This window comes from Euprymna scolopes, chromosome 8, assembly GCF_053919585.1.
Source record: "Euprymna scolopes isolate OS-2025 chromosome 8, ASM5391958v1, whole genome shotgun sequence".
NCBI lineage: Eukaryota > Metazoa > Mollusca > Cephalopoda > Sepiida > Sepiolidae > Euprymna > Euprymna scolopes.
The window spans coordinates 78,435,821-78,446,569 of record NC_136489.1 but is presented as its reverse complement, the minus strand read 5'-3'; positions in this window follow the sequence as shown (position 1 = coordinate 78,446,569).

Here is a 10,749-nt window from a genome sequence, read left to right as displayed (position 1 = left end):
TATTCCTCGTAACAGCCGATAGGGGTCAGCTATACTGAGGAAATCTTAATTTGGTGCTGCATTTTATGTGATTTTATATTTAATCAGTGTTTACTTGCAGGAAAATGTATGCTCCTGCGAAATTGTTTTATGAAAACCTTTCTAGTAGGCATTAAAGTTGTCTTAATTAGGCGCTCAGGTTCTCTTCAGTAGGCATTCAAGTTCCCTCCAGATATGCAATCTGTTTTCGCGCTTGTTTCATTTTGTTTCTGTCAAATTTCTCAGAAGGCAGACCTTTAACTAACACTTGAACTCTATATGATACGCATAAATATTTAAATGTTCCATTAAACTTCTTTTTCTAATAAAATCTGAGCTAGTAAAAAATTGAGAACATATTTTTCCTCAACTGATCATTGTATTATATAATAGTATATCTTTCTTTTTAGTCTCTTAGTCTTACTGGAGTACAAGAAAATATCAATCTAGTCTGGTGCAGAATCTAGCTTCGGAGGCTACTTGAGGTATCATCACTTAAAGAAGAGGCACCGACCATTGTTAAACATACGGAGAAGATCTTATTTGAGCTGCGAATACTATGTGTTTTTGAATATTTAAAGTTTACTTCTAGTGAAATTTATCTTCAAGCCAGGTTGTCCTGACAAACCGCTGTACAGAAAGACATTAGACACTCAGGTTTAAATAAATAAATATATATATATATATATATATATATATATATATATATATATATATGTGTGTGTGTGTGTGTGTGTGTGTGTGCATGGATAAATGTATGTGTACCTGTATCCTTTGACGGATGGAAATATTTACGTCAGTGGAACACGGTAGCAATCTCTGAACATTTCGAAACATTTGTTACTGAATATAATTGAAATCTTAAACGCCCAATGAATCTCTTATCTGTGTAACGTGCGACAGGCGAGGTGACTTCTCCTTATTTATCGACTCATGGAACGTTGACGTCGTGTTTCACGTGGTATTTGGACAGCGTCCAGCGATCAACCTTGCTAATAAACGTCGGCGACATTGGAGGTGACAACAGCAGGTGACAACCGACTAGAGAGACAGATCAACTGTCAGGGTTGATCAAAGCCAATTGGCAATGATGAACGTATCCGTGACTCTCCGCTGCGAGTTTATGTGTGAACGACTAATGCGGAATTATAGCTCACTGTACGTGATGTCTGCTGGAACTTAAATCATTCTTTACCAATCTTACATTGGAATGTTTCTCATACAAATTTAGAATTCGACTTGCTAGATGCGCAGCTTGAAACGGACTATATGTTAATAGAACAACAGTCCGCGTTCTATTAATATGTAGTCTGTGAATCTTGTTCAAGCTAGCACTGCAAAGATGATCGATATATAGTGAACATTTGATTGAACCTACGTATTTCTAACATCGGCATATTAAATTAAACTATTACAGAAGTTGTTCCCGACTGGTAGTGTTTTATTGTTGCTTATGGTTTAAATCCGAAAGATGCACTGGTCAATTATTATTGTTATTGTTTTATGTAGAAAAAATGGAATGTCAGCTAAAATAGATATTTTGGAATAAAACACTTATTTAGAATATTCTATTATAAAATTTTAGAATAAGAAGATTTATTTACAATATAAGTGAATGTTATCAAACAGAGGAATTTAGCTGACAAATTTAGGAGTTTCTCTATAAAATATATTGATTATGTTAAAACATCGGATCGTCTTTAACGCTAGAGGTATTGAGGACGGAATGACAAAGTAGGTTTTTTTTTTTTTTTTTTGGTAAACGTACATTTTAGTCAGGTAAGAGTTAGTGTTTCAAAAAACAATCAAGAAACAGACGAGCTGGGTACTGGTCCTGGTTGCTTTGAACTCCGAGGAAGCTGTCAAGGCAATGTCGATAGACTGTAGAACTTTGGGATTAGCGTAAAACATTCCAAGTTAGAAAACATATTGTGAATAAAAGTAAATGAAAATATATCCGAGATTTCATGTCGATTCATAGGGATTTATCTTCTTTGCAGCTTTTTATCAGAATTATACACAAGATAGGGGGAGTATGTTTTCACGATTGACCAGAAGTAAAAAAAAAACAGATAATTGTTATCCCTCCCCTTTTCTTGTATATTGTTATATGTATGTTGTAAAACTGTATCTGTTAATATATCAATACTGTTATGAATTGTATACGACAAACAATAGAAAATCTAGAGACATTTACGAAAAAGAGAATATTTGACGACCATAACAAAGTGCCATACATAACATAATACACGTAAACACATGAACGTCGAACTACGCAAGCAAACGTTATATACATTAATATATACCTAAGCATAAACATAGGAATATTTAGTCATTCGTTTTATAGAAAACCTCGCCATATAATAGTATATACCCAAGAGGAACAGTTACAAACGCTACAGAAACAAGTGAACAGGACAATAAGCGAGCAAATGTTGTAAAATTGTTCTGCACAGGATTGCAAAAACTATACATTCACTATATTCACAATGTAATAACATGGTTTAAATTTATTCCATTTAAATGTATAAGTCTGATGAAAAATAATATTAATTATGATCAAACTTATTATGTAAACTAATAGTGCTGTAGTACGCATACTTTAATAAATAAACGTATATTAGAATAAAAGGTTGAACTTCATATTCGCTTAGAAAAGAAGCAAAACGTTGTTTAACACCTGTGGTATAATTTCCTAATAAAAAGAATCAATTTAAATTCTGGGTTGACAGATTTTAAGATAAGATCCTTTTGTCATATAAACATGTTCGCTTTTATTTCCACACTGATATGGTAAAAAATTGGATGAAATCCACACAATGCGTAACGCTATTAAAGGTAGCACTCTTAAAATAAAATAAACTTGGAATCATAGGAAAAGAGAGAACAATGCAGATATATAACGGATATACCCAAACTGAAACAACTAAAGGTATAATGGTGGGGCCGGCCATACATTTGTGTTTATATGTACAATAATAGAAGTCCTCGTCTTATCAGGCGTGTGTTACTTTGAAACATAGGCGGTGAAACCTACAGTGAGATATCTCCCGCAATTTTAAACTCAAACACACGCCTGACGAGGGGGGCATCCTGAAATATATAGCATCACGGATATGCCACCTGATCACCTGACGAAAGTAAGAACATAAGAACATATTATATGTAGAATGTTATATATATATATATATATATATATATATATATATATATATATATATATATATAACATATACAATATAATACACAGGTATAGATTCAATAAAATGAAACTCCATAACCGGTCCATTCATTTGTACCTTAAAAGTTACATCTCTGCACTGTGTTCTTTTCTATAAACCCAAGTTTTAATATGCATTTTAAACAATGCTTCAATTAAACAACTTAAACTTTGGAGCTTAAAACATTAATAATCTAAAATGCTTTTACTGCATTATCAAACAAAATACCTTAGTTCAAAATTGCGTCATGTAAGCAAATAATAAGGTAATTGCAGTTTATCAATTTCGGACTTTTTAATCATGTCCAAACGCATTTTATTTCCTTTGGTTGATTAAAAGTTGCTATTTTTTTCTGATGAGTTAAGGGCAAGATAGATTCATTGATTGATATAATAATTAAGTGAATGAGTTTGTACTACAAAATAAATACTGTCAAGAAATGTAGATATCAATTTAATTAAAGGAATAGATTGTAAGATCGTCATCATCATGGAATTTGGAATATAGACTTTTGTCATTTACTCATTATATGCTCTGTAATTACATTGACCTATAAGGATTGGTATATATAAAACGGAAATATAAGCGAATAAAAATATGTCTACAGAATACACACACACATACACACATATATATATATACATATATATATATATATATATATATATATATATATATATATATATATATATATATATATATACATACAAGTTAGAAAAGCATTTCATCCAAGGCTTCAAACTTGTTAAACAAAAGGATTTTACTCTAGGCTTTAAAAATTAAGGTAAAAGATTCAATTTGAAATTTATAAATTTTACAAAGTAAGCTATAAAAATGTAATTTAAATTGAATAAAAAAATTACCTTGGATTTATTATATGTAATGCATCCTCTGTCTCGTTTAAAAATAATTGAAAATTTTATATCGATATCATTAATTGCTAGATGAAATATAATATTTTTAAATTACACCAAAATGTACATTACATAAAATAAATCCAAGGCAATTTTTTTATTCAATTTAAATTACATTTTTATACCTTACTTTTTTAAAAATTATAAAAGTGCACTTTGAAGATAAATAAATCTCAAATTGAATCTTGTACCTTTATTTTTAAAGCCTATATTTTGTTTAACAAGTTTCATGCCTTGGATGAAATGCTTTTCTAACTTGTATCTGTTCTTTTTAAGACTCTCCTTCTTTTTATTACAGTTTGTATTTCTCCTCACACCACAACTCATTTTTGCAACCCCCTCTTTGTATTATTACAGGTCTGAATAATGAGAAAATCTGAATTTTTTAATAAAACCTTTAAAATAACATTTTAGATTAGATTAATTGTTTAAAAACTTCTTTCAGAATAGAAAATCTTTAAAATGTAATAAGGAACATATTGCATATAGGTTACATTAACAAATTCTCAGTACATAACGAGAAAAATAGAGATGAAAATTTCAAAAGGACTGTATAACTGGTTACGTTCAATAATAGTCCTCGCCAGAAAAGTCTTTGTTACTGTTAATATTATTATTATTATTATTATTATTATTATTATTATTATTATTATTATTATTATTATTATTTAAAACAATTTGCGTCCTGCTCTTTCGCGTGAGGACTAATATATATATATATATATATATACATATATATATATATATATATATAATAGCCGTGAGCCGTCGTGTCACGGAAATTCATAGTAAATGATGAAAATGTAATGCCCAAGCCAAAGCTAAAATCATATTACTCCGAAGATCAACAATAACAAATCAATATTACCTCCCACAGTTCTATCATGATTAATAATAATAACCATATAATGAGTAACAATGCTGTAAATTATAATAGTAATACTGAGAAAAATATAATACACATACTAGTAATAATACTGACAGAAAACTTATAATGATATCCATAGCAATAAAAGTAATATTAACAACATTAATTCCGTAAATAACGAGAAAAAATATACTTAATATAATGTTCTGAAATGAACTAGCAACAATGTTAATGCTAATATTAATAACAGTACGACAAATAATAAGCATAATGGTAATTTTAACATGAGATAACAAATAATGGAAACAATCAGAATAGTTTACAGATTAGAACAACAAAAAAAGTATAAAAATAATAAAACTACTACAGCTACTATTTCTACTACTACTTATAATACTACTAATACTACTATTGCTTCTGATAATAATAACATAAAATGAAAAAAAATAATACACCAACATAATAAAAAAAAAATAGTGAAGTATGTTTAAACGCAAAATAGTATTATTAGTAAAAATATTAGCAATACTAGCAATATTTAATTCATGATAATCACTACCACCGCCATCACCACCACCACTAACAACAGCAATAATAACAGCAACAGCTACATGTACAATAAGAATAAAGTTCGACCAGTATTCGGTGTGCACGTTTGGATATAAAAGTCTACTAACCATGCTATATATAAATATGATTTTCCAGGCTGATTCAATGTTTACTTGAGCAAAGTGCATTTGAATAATTGTTATTTCCTTGCGTTGGTGGACACTCGTGGTCGAACCACGGTGTCTTGGCGTCGGGTTAAAAAATTAAGATCGTGGTATATCTAGATATTATTTTTAAATTGAATTCAATGTTTACGTAATAAAAGAAACATGCATTTTATAAATTTTTATTTTAACTTTGGGGGAAGAGGAGGGGATAGTAAGGCAAAAGGGGCCGTGGTAAGTGTAATTCAATGTTTACATTCAAACGATGGGCGCTTAAGCCAAATATATATAGATCGAACCCCGATGTGTACGCGTCCAACTAAATAGTGATGTTGCGATTTTGTCTCTGCTTTATCGTTATTTTCATGGCAAATGCTCGGCTGAGCTCCAATCTATGGTCCCCCCTCGCCAAACTTCCACAAGAAACACCCGTTTAGCAGAAAAAAAAAAACAAACACTATCATTAATTTCCCTCACTCTGTATCTGTGATTAAACCTAAACGTAGATTCCATGAGCAAATCTTCTTTCTTAGAACTGCACGCCTATGGAATTGTCTTCCATTTTCCTGCTTCCCAGATGACTACAATATGGTTGTCTTCAAATCTAACGTAAACAAGTTTTTAATGGGCCGTTCCATATAAGTTAACAGTTTTACCGAATTTCCATTACTAACGATTACTATGTTGTCCAATTTCTACTGTACACTTTTTAACCTTATCCTCGAGTGTCCCATTGGCGGTAATAAATGACGATGCCTATGTAAAAGAAGATCCAATTAAGTACCTAAAAAGAACTAAATGTGTAAAAAGGTACAGTATTCTGCGTAAGTACGTTCGAAATGAACAAACTGTTATTTTTGAATGCAGTGCATTAAAAAATTCATATTTACCTATATGACAGAAAATGCACTTCTGTGGTTCAGCCGACTTAAAAGGGATATAAATGTACAACCATTATCTCCGACACAGTAAATGTTCAACTCTGATTTGATTTGCTTTCTTTTCAAAGAATAATTACTCTTTCGGTAACACAAACAGCGTCTGTTTTTTACGTTTGCCATCGTTATTGTGTGAAACTCCTGTCTAGATTTCTCAGTAAAGCACCAGGCACAATCCATACAATTTTTTCTAAGATATAACGAGAGTTCTTTGGACAATTAAACGCGATTCTTGATCGAAATAATACTTAAGATTGTAGAGGTGTTTATAGCAAAAAGAGTCGTTAAAAATACACGTCTATTCCAAACAGTGATACCATTCTTACAATTTTGTGTCTTGGATATGTATCCTCAGAGACTTTCAATATAATAATATTTATCTTAGTTTTAATAACGTTATAATTTTTTCTTTTAATTTTTTCTTTTACGTTTTTAATGATACTCTACTTAAATAAACAGCTAAGCCTAACATAGAGAACTTTGTACACACACACGTATATATATATATATATATATATATATATATATATATATATATATATATATATACTAGCCGGGCACCCGATAGTGTAATACGCTTTAATATGATATTTTTATTTAAACAGAGATCTTATTTACAGCCAATTATATATCGGTTATTTATTTTATATAAGTGATTTCAAAAGTTAGTAAAAATATAATTTAAGATCCATCACCGTGAATCGAAACTCAAAACATATGCTCCTTAATTGCTAGTGCTGGACCTATTGTAAAATCGATGAGATATAGTAAAAAATGAACAAACTGAAAAATGTATGTGCGTAAAAAACTGAGACCGGCTAATTTTCTTTTTCATCTAATTTTTACAATTTAGAATCTATTGTTACCGATTAAAACTCCAGAAAAGAACGGCCCAAAAAGATGTAATCAATTGATCTGCGTCGGTTTGTAACCTTGACAAAGGAGATGTACTATGATACGAATAAGCCAGACACGCCTACACAGAACTCCTGAGTTTTATGATTTATACATATAGAAAATTGAACCCGAACACGAAGTAATCTCTGACTATTTGCGAGAAACAAACCAAACGACAAAGGTTAACCGCGAGAAATACAGTTGAAATTAACTGTTATATAAATAACAAGACGGCAAGATGCCATTTATCTACTGGGGATATTAATAAGATAAAAAATAACATATATATATATATGTTTTACTTTTTATTACCGTTTTATATGCTTAGTTACACATGTTTCGGTTACCGAATCGTATTAACAATCCAGTAATGTCTGATGAAGTTACGTGATCGTTAATACGATTTGGTAACCGAAACATGTGTAACTAAGCAGATAAAAAGGTAATACAAATATACGTTTGCTCTGCAATAGTATTGAACACTTTCTTCAAGTTTTTATTAATTACTATTTTTGCAATATATATATATATATATATATTATATATATATTCTGAGGCGGGGGTATATTAAAATGAAATCATTTTCATTGGTTATAAAATACAAGGGCTAAAATATAAATGATTTATTTGAAATCTATATATTATATTTTTTCAGAGACGCGAGGGGCGGTTTATTGCTTAATTTATTTGATATGTCGTGAAGATTTAGAAAGGGCATTTCCTTAAAAGTTAAGTTTTAAAAATCTTAATTAAACGATGTGAAAGTATGAGAAAGATATATTTTAAACAAATAATCTGTATCAGCACCAGACAAACCAAAACTCTTGGCCAAGAACTGTGTAGTTTAATCTACCATACGCTGCCAAGGTCGCTAACTCCCGTATTTTCTCCTGTATCAGAAAACACGCTATGCGATATACAAACCATGTGCGTGATGTTGCCAAGCTAATCAAAACCTTTACCCCAGTAAAGCAACTGGCCGAGACGACATTCCAAGTATAGTACTAAAAAGGCTTCAACCAGAACTATCCCCCATACTTACGCAGCTGTTACAGCGTTTTCTTAGGGAGAATTGTTTCCCAACACTCTGAAAAATCTCATCGGTATGCCCTGTATTAAATAATTAAAGTGATCGGCCATCTCCCTCTCACTACATACCTATAAGTCTTCAGTGCGTCATGAGTAAGTTACTGGAATATCTGTTAAGCATGTAATATGGTTTGCATTTTGCTAGATCTACAGCAGATGCGCCTACGGTTATTTCTCATAGGATTAACGAAACACCCAACGGAGGCTTCATTTCTACAGCAATTGCTCTTGACATATCAAAGGCCTTAGGGCATGACATAAATGTCTACTTCATAAGGTCTCCAGCTATCGTTTAGCTGGAAATATATTTTCAATTATTAAACCATTTCTCGCTGATAGGTACATAATAGTAGTGGTTGATGGGCAGAAATCAGAAGCTCACAGTCTGGAGTCTTTCAGGGGTCCATCCTGGGTCCAACTATCTCAAAATGAACTTCGTATTTTGAGTGCGAATCATACTCCTCCAAAAAATTTTAAGAAGCAAAGTCCACGTTTTCTAATAATACTTACGTTCCAACTCCCTTTCTTGTCGATTTATTGTTTCATACTACGTCCGAATCGAGATTTTAAAATAGTTTTCATGATAAAATCATGTTTATTTTACGTTTTCGAAGTTTGACACCAGAAGTAACAATGGGAGACTTAATTTACTCTTTGACCGGTAAGCCAGATTCTAATAACTAGAAATTAGGAAGGCGTGAAAGAAAATGCCTACGATATGTATTGAAAATCGAGAACCGAAAATATATAGTTTAAGAAGGAACAGTCTGATTTTGACCACAACATCACAAGCAGAATGATCTGACGTATAAAATCAAATGTAAGTTATTTGCTAAGACAACGTTAACGTCGCCGTTTTATGTAGAATTGAACAATGATATTGAGATTTGTATTTTATACTTTCTCTACAGTGCAATGTACACTACAATGTATTGTAGGCGAATCATTGCGGCGAGAAATGTGCAGCTTCTTCTTGTTACACCACGGTGAGTCCCAGAGTAAAACATGCGACAATTTAATTTGATTGAAAACTGTGAGATATCTCTGATGATAATAAAAAAAAGTATTGGGGATGTGAAATATTCGTTGATTCTCATTCAGTCCTGGCAATCCCGGGCCCACAACACACACACACACATACATATATATATATATGCATATATATATATATATATATATATATATATATATATAAAATTATTGCCAAGTTACCAGATAAGTCTTCTCTTGTGGAATTGAACTCTCTCTCTTACGCATTAAGCTATATATATATATATATATATATATATATATATATATATATATATATATATATATATATATGTGTGTGTGTGTGTGTGTGTGTGTGTGTGTGTTTGTTTGTTATCTTGGGAGTTTCTTTAAAACTTTTACAACTATGTTAAAATGTCCTTATTTGAAAATTATTTTGTCAGTGAGCCAATCAATGTCCTGCATCGCTGAATAGTTTTACTTCCATACACAAACAAAACTACCGATAATCTTAAGGTGATGATTAGTTGTTTGTTATGAAACACTGTTTCGGGGATTTAAAAATAAAAACTATTTAATCATGGTGCCTCAGCAGTGTTGATCAAGCACCAAATTCGAAACACATGGCGAAAAATATTTTTGATACTCTATTCAGTTTTTTTTTCTCCAGATAAATTAGGCTAAAAAATCCATATCATTTGAAATAAAAGTATTCCTTACTTGTGCCATCCGCCTCCTCTCCAAAAGTACATGTTCTTATTATGTGCAAACTACTGCTTTTATATATAGGGTTTGGTTGAATCCATTATACTGCTTATCATTTTCTTCTGTATTATTCGTGTTATTTTTTATACATATATATTATTTACTCGTACTTTCTCTCTCTTTATATATATATATATATATATATATATATATATATATAGAGAGAGAGAGAGAGAGAGAAAGAGAGAGAGATAGATGTATATATATATATGTATATATATATATATATATATATATATATATATATATATATATATATATATATATATATATATATATATATATATATAAACCGAATTTTATCTTTAATTTCTGCCGAGGAAATCAACAAAAAAT